At 39.1% G+C, this 22,652-nt stretch overlaps 2 non-coding genes and 1 pseudogene across 2 annotated transcripts; 2 read left to right on the top strand and 1 right to left on the bottom strand.

The window, feature by feature from the left end:
- The window catches only part of LOC141714431 (uncharacterized), a 149,935-nt pseudogene that overhangs the window by 30,376 nt on the left and 96,907 nt on the right, over positions 1-22,652 (bottom strand).
- On the top strand, positions 4,349-4,455 carry LOC141715414 (small nucleolar RNA R71). The gene has a single exon (XR_012572179.1). It is a non-coding gene; the product is annotated as a small nucleolar RNA R71 (small nucleolar RNA).
- Positions 19,146-19,252, top strand: LOC141715892 (small nucleolar RNA R71). The gene has a single exon (XR_012572636.1). It is a non-coding gene; the product is annotated as a small nucleolar RNA R71 (small nucleolar RNA).

Raw genomic sequence — 22,652 nt, 5'->3', positions numbered from 1 at the left:
ATCTAAATCCAGGTTCAATTTCTTCAATGCCCAGTAGGCCTTATGCTCAAGCTCCGCCGGTAGATGACATCCCTTACCGTACACCAACTGAAACGGTGACATCCCAAGTGGAGTTTTGTATGCTGTTCTGTAAGCCCAAACAGTTTCATCGAGCTTTAAAGACCAATCCTTCCTTGACGGACAAACAACCTTCTCTAGAATGCGCTTTATCTCTCTGTTAGACACTTGCGCTTGACCATTTGTTTGCGGATGATAGGCAGTAGCTACTCGATGATTCACATTATAACGCTGCATCATAGAAATGAACTTACGGTTGCAAAAATGCGATCCTTCATCATTTATGATTACCCGAGGCGTTCCAAACCTTGTGAAAATTTGCTTATGAAGAAAATTTAGCACTGCCTTTGCATCATTTGTCGGTAAAGCTTTAACTTCGACCCATTTTGAGACATAATCGACTGCCAGCAAGATGTACTGATTATTGCAATGAAATCGATTCCCCATACATCAAAGACCTCGACTTCAAGCATCACATTTAATGGCATCTCATCCTTCCTTGACAAATTTCCCACTCTTTGGCAACGATCACACCTTAAAACAAACTGATGAGCATCCTTGAATAAAGTAGACCAGAAAAAACCTGTTTGCAGAATACGAGCTGCCGTCTTCTCACCTCCATAGTGTCCACCATAAATTGTGGAATGGCAGTCTCGTAATATCCCCTCCATCTCACAGAACGGGATACATCTCCTGATGATCTGATCAGCTCCCTATCTAAACAAATATGGTTCATCCCACATATACCACTTCACCTCATGCAGAAACTTCTTCTTTTGAGCGGATGTCAAATTAAGCGGCATTATATTGCTGACAAGATAGTTTACAATATCTGCAAACCATGGTTCTTCCTCCTGAATTACAAACAACTGCTCATCCGGAAAAGATTCATTGATTAACGTCCTATCTTGTGAAGTAGAATTGGGATTCTCCAACCTAGAGAGATGGTCAGCTACTTCATTCTCGGTACCTTTTCTATCTTTAATCTCTAACTCAAATTCCTGAAGTAAAAGCACCCAACGAATGAGTCTCGGCTTCGAATCCTTCTTAGAAACCAGATAGCGAATAGCTGCATGATCAGTGAATACTGTTACTTTCGTACCAAGCAGATAAGATCGAAATTTCTCAAAGCCAAAGACTATAGCCAAAAGCTCCTTCTCAGTAGTGGTGTAGTTCAATTGGGCCCCATTTAAAGTCTTACTCGCATAGTAGACCACATGGAAGAGATTTTTCTTGCGCTGTCCCAGAACTGCACCTACCGTGTAGTCACTCGCATCACACATCATCTCAAACGGTTCTGTCCAATCTGGTGCTGTAATAACTGGTGCCGTGATCAAACTCTCCTTGAGAGTCTCGAATGCTGCCAAACATTCATCATCAAATTTGAAAGGCACACCTTTCTCAAGTAAATTGCACAACGGCTTAGATATCTTTGAAAAGTCCTTGATGAATCGCCGATAAAAACCCGCATGACCGAGAAAACTACGGATTCCTTTCACCGAATTAGGTGGGGGAAGATTTTCAATGACTCCCACCTTGGCCTTGTCCACCTCCAGACCTTTGCTAGAGACCTTATGCCCAAGGATAATGCCTTCACGCACCATAAAATGACATTTCTCCCAATTAAGCACCAAATTAGTTTCCACGCATCTTTTGAGTACGGCGTGCAGATTATTCAAACATTCATCATATGAGTGTTCAAAGACGGAGAAGTCATCCATGAACACTTCGACGTTATTTCCAATCATGTCAGAGAATATAGCCATCATACATCTCTGAAAGGTGGCCGGGGCGCCACATAACCCAAACGAAACTCTATGAAAAGCAAATGTGCCAAATGGACAAGTGAAGGTAGTCTTTTCCTGATCCTCTAGTGCAATACAAATCTGATTATACCCGGAATAACCATCCAGAAGACAAAAATACTCATGTCCCTCCAATCTGTCAAGCATTTGATCAATGAATGGGAGAGGGAAGTGATCCTTCCTTGTGGCTTTGTTCAATTTTCTATAATCCATGCATACTCTCCATCCTGTAACTGTTCGAGTAGGGATGAGCTCATTCTTTTCATTTGCGACCACAGTGATACCTCCTTTCTTAGGTACACATTGCACGGGGCTCACCCACGAGCTGTCAGAAATAGGATAAATGATGCCTGCATCTAGCCATTTCAGAATTTCTTTCTTCACCACCTCCTTCATGATCGGGTTCAGTCTTCGCTGCTGTTCCACAGTTGGCTTACTACCTTCCTCTAACAGAATTTTATGCATACAATATGAAGGACTTATCCCCTTAATGTCTGCTATGGTCCATCCTATAGCCGATTTGAATTCTCTCAAAATCCTTAAGAGCTTGTCTTCCTCACTACCTGAAAGGTCAGCTGAAATAATAACAGGTAACGTAGATGAATCACCTAAAAAACATACCTCAAGTGTTCAGGTAATGGTTTGAGCTCCAAGGTAGGTGCTTCCTGTATTGATGGTTTGAGCTTCCCTTCAGCATTCTTAAGGTCAGAAGTACCAAGAGATTCAAATGGTATGTCGAGCTTTCGCTTCCATGGAGAAGCGTTCAGATATTGTAATTGCTCGTTGCTATCTTCATCATCGCTGTCAAAATCCCCCACTAAGGCCTTTTCCAATGCATCAGACATTAGCATGTGATCGAGTTCCGAAGTAACTACGGAATCAATCATATCCACTTTTAAACACTCCTCATCTTCTGTAGGGAATTTCATTTCCTTGAATACGTTGAAGGTCACATCCTGATCTTGGACCCGCATAGTAAGTTCCCCTTTTTGCACATCTATCAAGGTACGGCCAGTAGCCAAGAAAGGCCTCCCCAAGATTATGGGAATCTTCTTATCTTCCTCAAAATCCAGAATAACAAAATCTGCAGGAAAGAAGAGCTTATCCACCTTGACGAGCACATCCTCAACTATACCCCTTGGGTAAGTAATGGAACGGTCCGCCAATTGTAGCGACATGTATGTGGGTTTTGGATCAGGCAGATCCAGCTTTTAAAGATCGACAAGGGCATCAGATTAATGCTTGCTCCCAAATCACAAAGGCACTTGTCAAAAGTTAGATTGCCAATGGTGCAAGGAATGGTGAAGCTTCCTGGATCTTTCAGTTTTGGTGGTAACTTTTGTTGCAGAACCGCGCTGCATTCTTCCGTGAGAGCAACGGTTTCAAGGTCATCCAGTTTCACCTTCCTTGAAAGAATAGTCTTCATAAACTTCGCATAACTAGGCATTTGTTCCAGCGCCTCAGCGAAAGGTATATTGATGTGAAGTTTCTTGAACACCTCCAGAAACTTCCCGAACTGTCTATCCAGCTTTTGTTGCTGCAATCTCTTAGGAAAAGGTGGTGGAGGATAGAGCTGTTTCTCCCCTGTATTAGCCTCAGGCAGAGTGTGTTCAACAGTAGTCTTCTTTGGTTCCGCCACTTTCTCCTTTTGCTTAGATTCTTCATCTCTAACTTCAGCTTCGACTTCTTTTGCCTTTTCAGCATCAGCTACTTTTCCAGACCTTAAGGCAATAGCCTTGACTTGCTCTTTAGCTTCCTTCCTGCCTGGTACTTCCGTGTCACTGGGAAGAGTGCTAGGTTGACGATTGAGCACTGCATTGGCTAATTGACCGATTTGAGTTTCCAAGGTCTTGATAGAAACCGCCTGACTCTTGCACAACAGCTTAAGTTCCTCAAAATCAGCACTAGTAGGTGCAGCTGCACTTCCCTGTTAAGGATATGATTGCCTTGTAGCATACTGCTGTGGTTGCTGGAATCCAGGTGGGTTAAACTGTTTACTCACTCCTTGCTGATATGGTGGCTGAATAGCATTCTGATTATTTCCCCAGCTGAAATTTGGATAATTTCTGTTGTTAGGATGATAGGTCGCTGGCACAGGCTGCTATTATCGCTGATAATTATTCACATACTGAACAGATTCGTTGACAAGAGAACACTGATCCGTAGCATGAGAACCTGAACAAAGCTCACAAACCATAGCTATTTGATTAACTCCATACGTAGCCAAAGAATCAACCTTCATTGATAGCGCTTGGAGCTGGGCTGCAATAGCGGTGGCTGCATCAACTTCCAGAATACCTGCGACCTTGCCTGATGTCATCCTCTGAGTTGGGTTTTGATGCTCGTTTGCAGCCATTGTCTCTATAAGATTATACGCCTCAGTATAGCTTTTAGCCCATAAGGCGCCTCCAGCTGCTGCATCGAGCATGGGCCGAGATTGGGCCCCCAAACCATTATAAAAACCAGTGATTACCATCCAATCCGACATTCCATGATGTGGACATTTTCTCAACATTTCCTTGTAGCGTTCCCAAGCCTCACACATAGATTCTGTAGGTTGCTGCGCAAACTGAGTAAGAGCACTCCTCATAGCAGCAGTCTTTGCCATTGGATAAAACTTCACCAGAAACTTTTGCGCAAGATCTTGCCACGTAGTGATGGACCCAGCTGGTTCAGAATGTAACCAGTCTTTAGCCTTATCCCTCAGTGAGAATGGGAAAAGCCTCAGCTTGATAGCCTCATCAGTCATGCCATTATACTTAAAAGTGCTGCAGATCTCGACAAAATTCCTTATGTGCATGTTGGGGTCTTCAGTTGCCGCTCCTCCAAAAGAAACAGAATTCTGCACCATCTGAATAGTGCCCGGCTTGATTTCAAAGGTGTTAGCTTGAATAGCCGGATGAAGGATGCTTGACTGAATGTCATCAATTTTAGGCTGAGAAAAATCCATAAGAGCTGGATCAGCTTGAACAATACGATCTCCCATGTTTACTGGTTCTTTCTGCTCAGTTCCTGAATCCGAATCCTCAAAATCTAACTTCTCCGGAGTATCAAGAACTTCGTCTTTCTCCTCAGCTGTATCTAAGGTCCTCTTGCGAGCACGAGAACGAGTTTGCATAAACGCTTGCTAAAGTACCTGAAACACAACCGAAAAGAGTAATTAACTACTACGTCCTAATCACTGAGTCCTAATGACCAATGATTATGATGAATTATGAATCTAAGTTGTAAAGGTTATCAAAATTCGTTATAAGGACACGAATCCAGAATGACGGGATATTTGAAATCAATGCTTATGTCGTGTTGGTTCATGTAATGGTTGTAATAGAAATGAAAATAAAAGACTGAAAGGGGAAGGAGTATAAAGGGATATAAAGGAAATAGAGTTGAGAAGTGATAAGAGAGTTAGGTATGGGAAATCCTAAGAAACCCTTAAAATAAATATAGAGAAGTGTGTCATCATCAGCGCGATGGTGACTGATCATGAGATAAATTCAAGGTTTGAAGGCGTAAGCGATACGTATAGTTAATTCCCTTGAAGTTGAGAGTATTCGATGAAACTTTGATATAGATCGATGGATTAAGAAGGAAACACGGATGGACTGAGGAGACAGGATAACAAGAATTTAGGAAAATGGGATGAAGGAAGTGACCTTCAAAAATATGAAGTGTATGTAACACCTGTGGCTTGATGCCCAAAAGGGAGACTCTAGGTATAAAAGGTATTCCAACATTGAGATGACTGTTGGGATAAATAACAGAGGTAAATGAATAGTTAGAACTGAGAAGTTCACGTTGAACACGACCAATATCTTCCAGAACATCCCTGTTATCATTACCAAATCAGGCAAGAAAAGTGGATAACCGTTGTTATCTTTTGGAGGCCATATGGATTGACCTCATTTTAAATAAGGATATTATTATTAAATTAGGCATAGACTATCGAGGTGAGAATGATTGAATAAGATAATCTATCAAGGATATATGACTTGATTTATCCATGGAAGAGTGTAAGTATTTTTTAAAGGTGGAATTAAGGATATAACTACGATAACTTGAGATGAGCCCTAGGGGAATGCATAAAGGTTGTCATTTCACCCTTAATAGGGACATTATGAGTTTGGGTAGTATGGAATGAAGGACTAAAGTAACAACAACCTTTAAGGATCAGTGGAGAAATTTTTCAGAAGTATATAGACAATGATTCTGGTATTAGTAAATGGTATCTTGATATGCCCTGTGCCTAGGGTGTACCAGATGAAGGATTTAAGGATAATCTTAGAGGTTTTACAAGGAGAAAGGTAATATTCAAAGTTATCAAGGATAGAAATTTTGATGAAGGAAATATGACGTAATTATAATAATGCCAGGTGGGGCACGTGTTGAACCACAAGAAAGTATAGATCGATCAAATGAGGGTCGAGATTGGTGAAAACAAGAAGGACCCAAGATAAGAGACGTCCTAAGTATGATCGAGAGTCAGTCGTGGCAATGTTCACATCTAAAGACTAAGGCAATGACTTATGGAAAAATGGTGATTTTTTTCCTCACTGGGACTTAAGAGAAGCATTTTCACATAAGCAGTGATTGAAATGAGGTAGAAAATTTAGTTGGAGATGGTTAAAATGACATTGATTGTAAGGAAATTTTACTATCAGGAAAGGCCAAAGAGGTGGCCAACACTTTAACTGTAAGAGGACAATTATCGGCGCTCGTGCCAGAGGAATACAGTGGTAATGGTTAATTCCGTGAAGGTTGTATTATGGCGTGAAATATTGACATTCCTTCTGATGACTGTGCGGTACTCAACCGTAATAGTAGTATGGTAAAGATTTAATTCATGTAATCGCCGTGAGCGGGCTTTCTATCTTAGAAGGTCCTATCTTGAGATAAGCCAGGAGCATGTTACGAAAGGACTAAATGAACCTTTGAGCTTCATGTCTCCCAGTAAAGAAATATGGTTAGTAATGGTATTAGCCTGCTATCGTTGCTTTGATTGAAACTCTTCTGAAATTTTATCTGCTTCATGTCATGTATGTACGTCAGGATCTGGAGTGTTCTTCATGAATTATGAATGGTGATTATGTTAACTCCTTAGAAGAATTTGATACGACAGGTATGGACTCCCTATGGTTAGCTATTAAGATTCCAAGGAAAACGAATGACGACAGTAGGTCAGTGGTGGACCCTAGTAATGCAGCAACGATTCTTTGAATAATGAGCCTATTACAACCGTGAGAGTTGTAGTGTAATGGATGTTGAGATTGGGTACCACTAATCGGGTTGTGGTGATGTATATGTTATCATTAATAGACTAATTAAGTCGATTATTTACCTATTGAATACTTATTCCTTCTTATGAATAGAGAGTCGTATTACTATACGAGGAAGGTTGCGATGCAAGTATAAAATTCTAATAACGATGATGTCTAGAATGAAATCCCAAATTCGATTTTCGATGTCGAGGGAGTTTCAAAGGTGATAGTGTATAAGCTCGAGCAAGAGCATGGGTCCATAGAATGATGGACAAAATAGCAAAAAAAAATATTTAGGCATGTGAAATGCGATGCTATTATACTTGATGTTGATTTATATACATATATGTTTTGTTCTCCTATGATAAACCTCTAAAGTTCAGAGGTCGATTCCAAGCCAGATATTTTATGGCAGTATATTTTTTATATATATACAATTCTCTTCAATTCGTTCTTTTCTCTCCTTTTCATTTCATATAAGCTGAGAAGAACAACCCTTACAGAAGGGGATGTATTGCCCAATGACTATCTATCTGTGTGATAGAAGCCTAGTAGGATACCATCTATTGTTTAATTGCTTGTCAAGTACTAAAGGCTGGCCACCTTCTGTACTAACTATGCAATGTAACAAGTGTTCATGATCATAGTGATCTCTCAATAAATTCTTTTACTTCTATATGAAGGACCAAGCTTTCGAAGATGGAGGCATCTAGAGAGGAAGTAGTATCAGTGCGGTGGTATTCCGAATCTAACGCGTTCGTGATACTAAGGTTGACGCGGTTATTAAAAGGTTATAGAATACTAACGAGCAAAAGTGTAACCAGTATAGTATTATGTACGGAAGATAGTAATGACTACGAACAAGAAAAGAAGGAGTATTGAGAAGCAAAAGCTATAGTGCTAGAAGATATTATGAGAGTCTGTGTAATAGACTTGAAAGAATTTGGAATGATCATTTATCGCGGATTGAGTTTTCTTACGACAATAGATCATATGTCATTATCGAGATGTCGCCTTATGAGATCCTTGAGGGAAGACAATGTCGATCTCCCTTATGTTAGGATAAAGTTGTAGAGCGCAAGATGCTCGGACCCGCAGTAGTCCAAAGGACCAAGGATATAATAGATCTAATCAGAGGACGGCTGGTAATAGCCCAAGATGGACATAAGAAGTATATTGATTTGACACGAAATGAAAAAGTGTAGGAAGTAGGGGACCTAGTGCTGTTATAGGTATTCCCTTGGAAATGATGGTTGTGGTTCGGAAAGAAAGGAAAGCTAGGCCCACGAATTGTTGGACCCTTGGATATATTAAGTCGTATTGGGAAGTTAACATATGAGCTAGCCATACCCCGAACCTTAGCAAGTTCATAACGTGTTCCCTGTATCGATGTTAAGGAAGTGTAATCCGGATGCCAGACAAATAGGGGCATATGAGCGCATAGACATGCAACCAGGCGTAACCTATATGGAGTAACCGGGAAGGGTTATAGATCAAAAATGGACAAGTGCTTAGAAGAAGGGTTATCATGCTAGTCAGGGTTTGTGGCAAAACCACAATGTGGGAAAATTGACTTGAGAGTTAGAAAGTGCAATGCTAAGAAAGTATCCCTATTCATTTTCTATCTGATTCCGGGACGGAATCCTTTTAAGGAGGGGAGACTGTAATAACCCCAAAAAAATTTGGACTTTTTGTAAACCTTATGAATAGTGATTTTGCTGATTATGCTGAATAAGAAAACTTTTCATGCCTCACTTTGTAGAGGTTCTTTTATTGTTATTCTGAGATCTTATTAGTACTCTATATGGTATATAAGTGTATGTAAAGATCGTCAGAATCCAAATTCGAACACTTTGATTTTTTCCCGAAAATCCACCAGATACCGAAAGAATTGAGTATAAGGTAACGGGATTAAAAGAATTTAAATTCAAGGATTATAAGAGGGGATCATAAAAAGGAATATAATGTATTGAGAAAGGTTAAGGGAACCCAAGTAATAAGATCCCGGGTATGATCCCTCAAATGATAAACGAGAACGAAAGTTAAGCGAACTGTATAACAGATCAGCGATCATTAGCCAAGTGATTAGGAGTTAATAAAAGGGGTTAGTGGATGATGATGTCATCACACCAACAAGAGAAGGACAAGTGTAACAAGATGACATAGAAGGATGACATAAGCATGACCAAAAAGGGAAGGAATTGTTGGTTGATTTTAAGCCATTCATTTTTTTACCATGGTAAAAGGTTAATTAACAAAACAAAAAGGGAAAGCAACCAAGCAAACATCATCTTCTCCCCCCTCATTCTTTGCTCTCGGCTTTTCCATGAAAAGCAAAGGAGAAATTTTCAAAACTCAAGCTACACACCTTCAAAAATTAAGAGGTTTGTTTCCTTAGCTTCCATAATTCATGAATTAGTTATGTTATGAGTTTGAAGCCAAGATTCCAAGGTTTACTAAGCCAATCAATTCATCAAAGTTCTTGGAGAATAGTGTTTTCAAGAAACTAACTTTGTGTTTTCTTATGTTTTCTTCAAGATCCAAGCTTAGTAGAGATAGTTAGGGGTTACTTAAGGCTTCCTAAGTGATTCTACATTCTCCAAGGAAGGTATAACTTCTCAAACCCTTAATCTTAAGTTTTGTTGGTTTGGATTTCATGATGTTTAGATAATGGGTTAAGTGTAATGGGTGTGTACTCATGTTTAGAGCTTGTTATGAGTAGTATAGTTCATGAGAAGCATGATGCTTGTGTGTTTAAAGTTTGGTTGGGTTTGTAGTGATTGGATTTTAATTGAGGTGTTGATGATTGTTAATGGAGGAGTAGTAGTTTAAATGTTTAAGCATGAATTGAACCTTATTTGATTTAGTAGTTTGGTTAAATTTGAAGATAGTATGATATTGGATTAAATTGAGATTTTTGGGCTTATTATGATTGAAATCAGTAGCATTGATGTGTATCTTGAATTGTTGTTGATTGGTAGTTGGATTGATATGATTTGGAATGGTAAAATTTGGGAAATCGCGTAAACATAGCCGTCGTAATGCCCGATTTACCTTAGACTATTTTGTTCTTAACTTCAGGACCCGTGAACTCACTGTTAGATTCTGACCATTGCCATGTTTAGATAGTTCATGTTACGAGCTTCTTTTTGATATGTGGTTCGTTTGAATCCGATGTACGGTTTAGAAGAAACGACCGTTTTAAGTAACGGCATTTCGCGAACAAACCATTACCCCTCGCCTTACTTTAAAACCTTGGTTAAGGCCCTTAAATGACTAATTGGAGTATGAACCAATTATGTAAAGTGGATTAGGCAGTTGGTAGGGTACTCGCAAAAGAATCGCCTTAAAATTCTTAATGGTTAATTTATTAAAAATGGTGGAGCCGAGGGTACTCGAATAACTTATGTGATTCATTAAGCGTAGAAGTGACCATAAGCGAACGTTAGGGTTCAAATGGTCAAAGTCTAGTTTCTTAAGCGACCGGGGTTTAATTCTGACTTATATTGTTGTTCATAGGTTATCGGACCCACTCTAAGCTTAAGTCTATCCGGGAACACTCAGGCAAGTTTTCTACCTGTTATACTGTTGTTGTGATGTAAATATATGTATATGCATTATCTTGTGATAAGTGCATGATTGTTATTAGCAAATTTTGCGATATATTGGAGCATGCTGATATGGTATATAAGCATGTATATTTCGTAATCTTGATATCTAATTGTTGATTCAATTGCTTATAAGTTGCATAATACCTATGCTAGAGATAAGCAGTAGTTGCGTATACCCTTAGTATAGTGGACCCAAAGGTGAACATTTTTCTAAACCGGGAGTCAATGTTCCCGAGTATAATATATATATATATATATATGTGTGTGTGTGTGTGTGAATAGTTTTCAAAACCATTAATCGAATAAGGTTTATTCGATAACTTTATTTTAATTAATGAATATTAGTTTGAATATTCATTCGAGGACTTATGACTCCGTTTATTTTATTTAATGAATATTATTTTGAATATTCATTCGAGGACTTATGACTCCGCTTATTTTATTAAATAATATTCTTTATTTTATTAAAGAATAATATTTTGATAATCAAACTTATTTTTATTATTTAAATAAAGATCGTATATCTTTGGTTATTTATTATTCATTTCAAGTATAAGTTTTAAAACTTCTACTTCAATTATTTTTATAAGGATTATCCTTTTGGGAATATTATTTAAATAATAATAATCAGATATTTTCTAATATATCGGGACTGATTTATTTCATTAAATCAGCATTACTCCAAACATTCTTAAAAATGTTTTCGAGTCTTCAAAATGATTTTTAAAAGTTAGAGCGGATCCCAAAACTCATTTTTATATTTAAGATCTTCCTTTCGAAGGGGATTTAAATACTCGCTCAAAACCTGAGGGATCCGGCTTAGCGGTGTATTTTACATTCGCAACGAGGTTGTTGTTTTGAGAAAACATCTTGATTACTTGCCCATCGTTCGGGAAGTAAGTTCATCTATTTGAGTCGGCATAAGCAACATGGGCTCAGCGGGCGTCCATGAAAGTGTAAGTGGCTCAGTGGGAGTCCATCAAATGCATAAGTGGCTGAGCGGCAGTCCAGCATAAGGTTTTATTGCGGCCAGGGTGATGACCAGTGGGGAATTCGTCCATCTACTAGTAGAAAAGGTTACTTATTGGTATCTTTGCATGATAAGCTAGATATCAGGTTTATGCCAAGGTTTTCTCCTTTGCAAATTTATTGGATATTACAACTCTGTTTATAATTTTCATAACAGAGGTTTTCAAGGAGTGTATGAAATGTATATATATATATAGGTGTATATATATCGGGACTTAATGAAGTATCTCGAAACTTCATTATTTATAATGATATTTCAAAGATTGAATCTATTCAAATCTTATCTTGTAGCCTCATCTATGTGATGAACTTTTGAAACGGATTATACCTTGAACGGTGGTAGTTCAGGTAGTATTCGGAAAAGATATAAGTATATTGGAGTATCTCGTAACTTCACCTTTTCAACTTATATCTAGTAAATGATTATCTTATGCATGACAAAGATTTTCAGAAAAAAAAAATGTTGAGACAAGGTTAGATATATGAGATCACCTTGCAACGATATTTTTATACAGTTATAAACTGGAACTCTGTGTATATTATGCATGGCAGAGAATTTCAAAGATTTTGAAAAGTATATATACTTTTATACTGAATATTTTGTGACTTGGTCGTGTTAAGATATCAAACTTGGTTCATTTCTTCTTGACCAAGACTTTTATGAGTACTATGAGAATGCTCATATATTGTTAATTATTATACATATTATTTCGGTGGGCTTGTTGCTCACCCTTGCTTTCTTCTTTCATCACACAACAACAGATAAACAAGATGAACAAGATCAAGCTCCCAATTTGCGAGCGGATAGGAAATGTTCCGCAGTTTCCTGTAGGAGTTGATGCCGTTGTAGCTGAGGTAGGATCTACCAATAGGCTAGGCTTTCAACTTTTGATGTACCAGACTTATGTATATTTATGAATTGTAATAATGGCGAGGAATATGTAAATTATTCAGAAACCCTTTTTAAGGTGAAATGGTTTTTAATTGTGGAATAAAATGACTTATGTTATTTTTGGTATTCATCTCTGAGACTATAACTTGTGGTGTGTGTGTATATTGTGGGGTCACAGTACGCAGTAGTTGGTTGACTGTTAAGATTAAGTATTGATAAGGGAAATGGAACTCGTGACAACCCGAATCCCCGACCCCAGATTTGGGGGTGTTACAGCCTGCTATACTGGGAATCAGCCATCCAGCACCTTCCTGGGCTCTAGAAGAGCCTGCCTCATCACGAACCTGACTGGGCCAAGCCATGGTAGCACCAGCTGCTGGACGTCCTCCTGGAAGATGATATCCCAAACCATGCTCCTCGGGCTCTCCACCCGTCCACTCCTGCATCGCATTCAGGGTCGCTGAGTCAATAGGAGCGGCCGGCATCTGCAGCTGCTCGTGAGAAGGCCAATGAACTCTCATTGCTCTGCACAGCTTCGTGACAGTAGATGCATAAGGGATGTTGATGTGTTCCCCCCTTAAAAACTTTAAAATCCCTTGGAAGATGAACTCATCAAGGTCCACATAATACTCCTCATTCAAGATCCCCCATAACAACCTTGATCTCTCGACTGTAACCTCATGTGCATGCGAAGTAGGCAAAATATTAGCACAAATAATGGCATTACATGCACGGGCATACCTATTCATCGTAACCACCGGAAAAGAACGATATTTGTTAGATCCCGTCTTGAACTTCCACACCGTTCCCGGCTGTCAGAGGTTAGCCACAATCAAATCCAAATCAAAATCCTCGGGGGTCTTCTCATTCCAATTCTCCTCCGTGGGCTTCCGTTGTCGCTGCCCAATAACACGGCGAATCGCCTCAGGCTGATAATCCACAGTAAGCCCACGAACAACAGTAAACCCATTCTTTTCAGCCTTGGCGTTCGCATAAAACTCGCAAACCACGCTCATTGGAACCGCCTCCGGTGACTCACAAAAAGAAATCCACCATTTCTCCGCAATCATCGGTAACAACTCACCATCCCTCCCTGATGGTAAAAATCCCCTCTCCTTCAAAATCAACTTAGTCAGAAGCCTAGTATACTCCTCCTCAGCAGCCCTATCCATCAAACGGGGTCTCACAGCAGTTCCCCTCGAAGAATCAGCAGTTGGAACAATGATGTTGCTATCAATAGTTCGGGATCTCTTGGGTGTCATTGAAACTGAGAAAAAGTGTTTAAGAGTTGTGTTTTGAGTGTAGGAGAGAGTTTTAAAGTTGAAAGTATATGGGAGTGTATATGGAGGAGTTGTGTGTATATATAGGGTAAGATTTAGGGTTAGAATTAGAGTAGGAGTGGGGTTTGTGGGAGAGAAAACGTGGGTTTGTGGGAGAGGAATCGTGGGTCTTTATGTTTTTTTAGTTTTTCTGATTTTTTTCTTTTTCTTTTATAAGGCAAAAAAAAATTCTGACAGTAGGGTCCTGAGCGGCCGCCCAGGATTTCCAGGCGGGTGCACCAGACTCCGAGCGGCCGCCCAGGATTTCCAGGCGGGCGCCCTAGGGGTTTCTGGAAAAAAAAATTTTTTCTGCCCAATTTTCTGATTTTTTTGGGTTTTTTGGATATGGTACTAACTTCTAAAGGTTCCTAAAGGTTAAAGTCTTGGGTTGCCTCCCAAAAATCGCTTCTTTTACATCATTAGCTTAACGTAGAGGAGTTCGATCAAGTTGACAATGAAACGACACTAACCACTTCCCAGTTTGCCGTGTCCCCATAGTAATGCTTCAATCTCTGACCATTAACCTTGAATGTTTGGCCTGGCTCATTATCAAAAATCTCCACCGCTCCATGTGGAAACAAATTTTTGACGATAAAAGGTCCAGACCACCTTGATTTTAACTTTCCAGGAAAAAGTCGGAGACGAGAGTTGAATAAAAGAACTTGTTGCCCCGGCACAAATGACTTAAGAGATAGCTTCCTGTCGTGCCACCTTTTTACTTTTTCCTTGTACATTTTATTGTTATCGTACGCTTGAAGTCGAAATTCATCAAGTTCATTTAACTGAAGCATTCGCTTCTTCCCAGCTGCCTCTAGATCAAGGTTCAACTTCTTCAATGCCCAATAAGCCTTATGCTCAAGCTCCGCAGGTAAATGACATTCATTCCCATAGATAAGTTGAAACGGGGACATCCCAAGTGGAGTCTTGTATGATGTTCTATAAGCCCAAGCAGCTTCATCGAGCTTTAAAGACCAATCTTTCCTTGACGGACAAACAACTTTCTCTAGAATGCGCTTGATCTCTCTATTAGACACTTCAGCTTGACCATTAGTTTGCGGATGATAGGCAGTAGCAACACGATGATTCACATTGTAGCGTTGCATCATGGAAGTGAACTTACGATTGCAGAAATGCGACCCCTCATCACTTATGATTACTCGTGGCGTTCCAAACCTTGTAAATATCTGCTTATGGAGAAAATTCAACACTACCTTTGCATCATTCGTCGGTAGAGCCTTGACTTCTACCCATTTCGAGACATAATCGACTGCCAGCAAGATGTACTGATTATTGCAGGATGAGATAAATGGTCCCATAAAATCGATTCCCCAAACATCAAAGACCTCAACTTCCAGCATTACATTTAAAGGCATCTCATCCTTTCTAGTAAGATTCCCCACTCTTTGGCAACGATCACACCTTAAAACGAACTGATGTGCATCCTTAAACAACGTAGGCCAGAAAAAACCTGCTTGTAAAATACGAGCTGTCGTCTTTTCACCACCATAATGTCCACCATAAACTGTGGAATGGCAGTCTCGTAATATCCCTTCTGTCTCACAGAATGGGATACATCTCCTGATGATCTGGTCAGCTCCCTGCCTAAACAAATATGGTTCATCCCACATGTACCACTTCACCTCATGCAGAAACTTCTTCTTTTGAGCTGAATTCATATTAGGAGGCATTATATTGCTGATAAGATAGTTCACAATATCTGCTAACCATGGCTCTTCCTCCTTAACTGTGAACAACTACTCATCCGGAAAAGATTCGTTGATCAATGTCTTATCATGTGAAGTCGAACCGGGATTCTCCAATCTAGAGAGATGGTCAGCTACTTGATTTTTAGTACCTTTTCGATCCTTGATCTCTAACTCAAATTCCTGTAACAAGAGCACCCAACGAATAAGTCTAGGCTTCGAATCCTTCTTTGAGACCAAATAGCGAATGGCAACATGATCAGTGAATACTGTCACCTTTGTCCCAAGCAGATAAGATCGAAATTTTTTGAAACCAAAGACTATAGCCATGAGCTCCTTCTCAGTAGTGGTGTAGTTCATTTGAGATCCATTTAGAGTCTTACTAGCATACTAGACCACATGAAAAAGATAATTCGTGCGCTGCCCAAGAACTGCTCCCACTACATAATCACTCGCATCACACATCATCTCAAAAGGTTATGTCCAATTAGGTGCCGTAATAAATGGTGCAGTTATCAAACTCTTCTTGAGAGTCTCGAATGCCACCAAGCATTCATCATCAAATTTGAAAGGCACATCTTTCTCGAGCAAGTTGCACAACGGTTTATATATCTTCGAGAAGTCCTTGATGAAATGCCGATAGAAACCTGCATGACCAAGAAAACTATGGATTCCTTTTATAGAAATAGGTGGTGGAAGATTTTCAATGACTTCCACCTTGGCTTTGTCCACCTCAAGACCCTTGCTAGAGACTTTATGCCCAAGAATAATGCCTTCACACCATAAAGTGACATTTTTCCCAATTGAGCACCAAATTAGTTTCCACACACCTTTTGAGCACCGAACGAAGATTATTCAAACATTCATCAAACGAATTTCCAAAGACGGAGAAGTCTTCCATGAACACTTCGACATTGTTTCCAACCATATCAGAGAATATAGCCATCATGCATCTCTGAAAAGTGGCAGGTGCACCACATAAGCCAAACGAAACTCTGCGAAAAGCAAACATGCCAAATGGACAAGTGAAGGTAGTATTTTCTTGATCTTCTGGTGCAATGAAAATATGATTATACCCCGAATAGCCATATAGAAGACAATAATACTCATGACCAGCCAACCTGTCAAGCATATGATCAATAAATGGAAGAGGGAAGTGATCATTTCTCATGGATTTCTTCAACTTTCTGTAATCCATGCATATCCTCCATCCTGTGACTGTTCGAGTGGGAATGAGCTCATTCTTCTCATTTGCTACCACAAATTATACCTCATTTCTTAGGTACACATTGCATGGGGCTTACCCAAGAACTGTCAGAAATAGGATATATGATTCCTGCATCCAGCCACTTCAGAATTTCTTTCTTCACCACTTCTTTCATGATAGGATTAAGTCTTCGCTGTTGCTCAACAGTCGGCTTACTACCTTCCTCTAGCGGAATTTTATGCATACAGTACGAAGGGCTGATCCCTTTTATATCTGCTATAGTCCATCTGATGGCCAATTTGAATTCTCTCAAGATCCTCAAGAGCTTGTCCTCCTCATTACCTGAAAGGTCAGATACAATAATAACAGGTAAAGTAGATGCATCACCTAAAAAAGCATACCTTAAGTGTTCAGGAAATGGTTTAAGCTCCAAAGTAGGTGCTTCCTTAATAGATGGTTTGAGCTTTCCTTCAGCATTCTTGAGATCAGTGTTACCAAGAGATTTAAATGGCATGTCTAGATTTCGCCTCCAAGGAGAAGCATTTAGATATTGTAGTTGCTCATTAACATCCTCATCGTCACTGTCAAATTCCCCCACTAAGGCTTTCTCTAAAGCATCAGATATTAGCATGTGATCAAGTTCTGAAGTTACCGTAGAATCAATCAAATCCACCTTTAAGCACTCCTCGTCTTCTGTAGGGAATTTCATCGCCTTGAATATATTGAATGTCACATCCTGATCCTGCACCCTCATAGTAAGTTCACCTTTCTGCACATCTATCAAGGTACGGCCTGTAGCCAAGAAAGATCTTCCCAAGATTATGGGAATCTTCTTATCTTCCTCGAAATCCAAAATGACAAAGTCTGCAGGAAAGAAGAGCTTATCCACCTTTACTAACACGTCTTCCACGATGCCTCGTGGGTATGTAATAGAACGATCAGCCAATTGTAGAGACATGTAGGTGGGCTTTGGATCAGGAAAATTCAACTTTTTGAAGATAGACAATGGCATCAGATTGATGCTTGCTCCGAAATCGCACAGGCATTTGTCGAAAGACAACTTGCCGATGGTTCAAGGAATGGTGAAGCTACCTGGATCTTTAAGCTTTGGAGGTAATTTTTGTTACAGCACAGTACTGCACTCTTCTGTTAGAGCAATGGTATCAAGGTCATCCAGTTTCACCTTCCTTGAAAGAACACTCTTCATGAATTTTGCATAACTAGGCATTTGCTCCAGAGCCTCAGCGAAAGGTATGTTGATGTGAAGTTTCTTGAACACCTCCAGAAACTTACCGAACTGCTTATCCAATTTTTGTTGTTACAATCTCTTAGGGAAAGGTGGTGGAGGATAGAGTTGTTTCTCCCCTGTATTACCCTCAGGCAGAGTGTGTTCAACAGTTTTCTTCCTTGGTTCTGCCGCTTTCTCCTTTTGCTTCTCTTCTTCATCAACAACTTCAGCTTCTCCATCTTTCGCTTTTTCAGTATCAGCAACTTTTCCAGACCGTAAGGTGACATCCTTTACTTGCTCCTTAGCTTCCTTCCTGCCTGGCACTTCAGTATCGCTAGGAAGTGTGCCAGGTTGATGATTGAACACAGTATTGGATAATTGACCGATTTGATTTTCCAAGGTCTTGATAGAAATAGCCTGACTTTTGCACAACAGCTTGAGCTCCTCGAAATCAGCACTAGAAGGTGGAGCATCACCTCCTTGTTGAGGATATGATTGCCTTTGAGCATAATGCTGTGGTTGCTGGAATCCAGGTGGATTAAACTGCTTACTGATAGGCTGCTGATATGGTTGCTGAACAACATTCTGATTATTACTCTAACTGAAATTGGGATGATTTCTGTTGTTAGGATGATAAGTAGCTGGCGCAGGCTGATGCGGTCGCTGATAATTATTCACATACTGAACAGATTCATTCACAAGAGAACACTGATCCGTAGCATGAGAGCCTGCACAAAGCTCACAGACCATAGCTATCTAATTGACTCCGTAGTTGGCTAAAGAATCGACCTTCAAAGACAACGCTTGGAGCTGCGCTGCAATAGCTGTAGCTGCATCAACTTCCAGATTACCTGCTACCTTCCCAGGCATCATCCTCTGAGTTGGATTTTGATGCTCATTTGCAGCCATAGTTTCAATAAGATTATAAGCCTCAGTATAGCTTTTGGCCCACAAGGCGCCTCCAGCTGCTGCATCGAGCATGGGCCGAGATTGGGCCCCCAAACCATTATAGAAACCAGTGATCACCATCCAGTCAGGCATACCATGATGTGGACACTATCTCAACATCTCCTTGTAGTGCTCCCAAGCTTCACACATAGATTCTGTTGGTTGCTGCGTAAACTGAGTAAGAGCACTCCTCATAGCTGCAGTCTTCGCCATTGGATAGAACTTCACCAGAAACTTTTACGCAAGATCTTGCCAAGTAGTGATGGACCCAGCTGGTTCAGAATGTAACCAGTCCTTAGCTTTATCCCTCAGAGAGAATGGGAAAAGCCTCAGCTTGATAGCCTCATCAGTCACACCATTATATTTGAAAGTACTACAGATCTCGACAAAATTCCTGATATGCATGTTGGGGTCTTCAGTCGCAGCACCTCCGAAAGAAACAGAATTCTGCACCATCTGAATAGTTCCCGGCTTGATTTCAAAAGTATTAGCCTGAATAGCCGGATGAAGGATGCTTGACTGAATGTCATCAATTTTAGGCCGAGAAAAGTCCATAAGAGTTGGATCTGCTGCTAGAACTATACGATCACCCATGATTATTGGTTCTTTCGGCTCACTCTCTTTATCCAAATCTTCAAAATCTATCTTCTTCGGAATATCAAGAACTGAGTCTGTCTCCTCAGCTGTATCTAAAGTTCTCTTGCGAGTGCGAGAACGTGTTTATATAAACGCTCGCTAGAGTACCTGAAACACAACCAGAAACAATAAGTAACACGTCTTAATCAATGAGTCCTAATGACCACTGATGGTAAGTACATAAACTAAACAAATATGCCGAGTCCCCGACAGTGGCGCCAAAAACTTGTTAGGGCGAAAACACGCGCTAATAATTCACGCAAGTATATGCGTTCGCAAGTAATATAGAATAAATTCTAGTTCATTCCCACAGAGACTCGGACTAATTATGTTCAATTAACACTTACTCACCAATGTATGATTACTTCTCAATATCAAGACAATAACACTTAAATTTGATTAACTAATTATTAACTACAAATAACTAAGAAAATTAAACACTTAATTGACACTTGAATTAACAACATTAAACACACATGAGATCATAACTTCATTACTACTTCATTCAATAGTTATCGTTATTACCCTTAGTATGTAACGGTGATGATATTAATCGAACAACACGAAACTGATAAAAGCCAACTTTCGTTGTACTAATATCATTCTACCAAACATCCGCAATCAAGATAGAAGTTGAATAGGCATCAACTATGTTGAGACCCTATATGTCTACAGAATTTGACAACATAATGATTTAAGCACAAGTTGTTCTTTACGATTACACAGGGCAAGTAAAACGGTTAGAGTTACCCACTAATCATGCATACACATACATGAACCTATGCTAGCATGGCAAGTTCTAAACCTCAAGATCCATCGTCGCTTCACAGGAGATTAACAGACTATCTAATATGTTCGCGACGCACATAAGACGAATAAGCACAACCTATGCTAGATATCATACAATCATCACACACTAAGGTATTAAACAACTAACTAAAGAAATCCATAGTAAATCTGTTATGACCCCATGATCACGATTAGCCCATGATAGAACTCATCATCACCATGGGTTCATATGAAAACATGATAATACACACAATATAAATTAATAAAAATATTTATTAAAACCAGAGTACGTCACAAGAGTAATAAGGTTCAAAATAAAGAAAACTAGCATCCACTGATACAACGAATAAAAGAATCACAAGAAAATGTATGCTTCCTCTTCTTCGTTGCAATGTGCTAAAACGGTCTTCTTCCTTCTCTCCTTACTCCTTGCTTGATACCACCCTTATGTGAAACGTCTCTTAGAACTACTTATATAGAAGCCCACAAGAACTAGCCATCTCAGAAGTCCATCAGAATAAGGATTATAAAATTCAGTATTATAATTTTCGTCCTTGAGCGGCCGCCCCAGATTCCTGAGCGGGCGCCCAAGCTCCCAGGCGGCCGCCCTAGCATCCTGAGCGGGCGCCCAAGCACCTTCTGGAAAATTCTGAATTCTGCTCCTGATTTTGCTGCATTCTGCCCCCAACTTTCCACAACCAATGCCACACACTTCCCTAGGCTTGTTTCTGATGAATTCTTCCTACATACGCAAGTTATACCCTGAAATGCAAAAACACTAGAAAAACGCATCAAATACACAAAATACCTGATTTCAAGACATTAATTCAAGCCATTATAAGACATTCTAAGTGGTATAAAATGCCACTTATCAATCATCCAAATTCTTCACCTGGTTGATCAAGTTATTAAAATAAATTGGGATGAACTATGCAGTCGTATCAACAATAAGCAAGTTTCACCAGCAATAGTGTCATCTCCACATAATACAAATAGAGGTCAGACGTATCCGGCTCAAACATCATTTTATAAGGCCCACCTTTGCAGTACTCATTCATTAAGGGTGTATCCGGTGGAACACATACATGCCCGTGCATAAGTTACTTTACGATATGACTTATACTTCTGTCACGAGATATTGTTTGCTTTACAAAATGTTAAGATTTGAATTTTATTATAAATAAAATATTAATGTACTTTAATAAATTGTACAACTCAAATTATTATCATCATTGAGTGTGTTAATTGAAAGATAAATATGTGTGAGTATATATTTTTTATTTTCATCCATACAACTCAAATGATAGAAATAGTAAGCAAAACAATTTTAATATGAAAAATACTAAATTCTCCTCCATTATAATTAAAGAAGGTCAAATTTTAGTAGAGAAAAACTGAAATTCTTACGTAAGCTCGTTAAAAAGATAATTAAAAGAAATATTTTATTCCATATTATATACATATTACTTGGGTTAAAAAGCATATTAGGTCACACAACACTGTAGAAAGGGGTTGAATATAGTGTAGAATACAATCAAATCGATTTCGAACACAAGTAACAGTAAACAGATATATTTAATATAATAAACTCTATTACAATGGAACTGTTCTCTCTCAGTGATGAACAAATATCACGAGAGCTGCTAGGTTACAATGTATGATCTTCTCGATAATGATAACACATATAGTGTAAACCTATGTCTGTGTTTATATAGTACATAGTTACAAGATAACTTCTAATTGATATGGAATATAATTTTGTCTCCTAAAATATATCAATTAGATATCTTATACAATTCTTTCATTCCTCTAACTCTTTTCATGCATATCTTCTTTTGTATTAGTCTCGATCTTCTTTTCTGTAAATCAGCTTCCTTCCTTAACTGTAAGTCTTCCCGCACTTAAGTTCTGATATCTATCTTCTGATATTTATCTTCTGATAATCTAAGTTCTGATATCCTTAAGTTCTGACTTCGATTAAGTACTGATTCCAGTAAATACTGATATTTCATGTTTGTTAAGATTTGAAAACTAAACATGAAACATATTAGACATGACATCACAAATATATCTAAAAATCTCCCCCAACTTGTAAATTGTGCAAAAATATACAAGTTAATAGATTTGATGATATCAAAAACATTTAAGTTCAAATGCAATAAGTGTTTAATAA

This window comes from Apium graveolens, chromosome 3, assembly GCF_009905375.1.
Source record: "Apium graveolens cultivar Ventura chromosome 3, ASM990537v1, whole genome shotgun sequence".
In the NCBI taxonomy this organism is placed as follows: domain Eukaryota; kingdom Viridiplantae; phylum Streptophyta; class Magnoliopsida; order Apiales; family Apiaceae; genus Apium; species Apium graveolens.
This window is presented reverse-complemented; position numbering and strand designations above follow the sequence as displayed.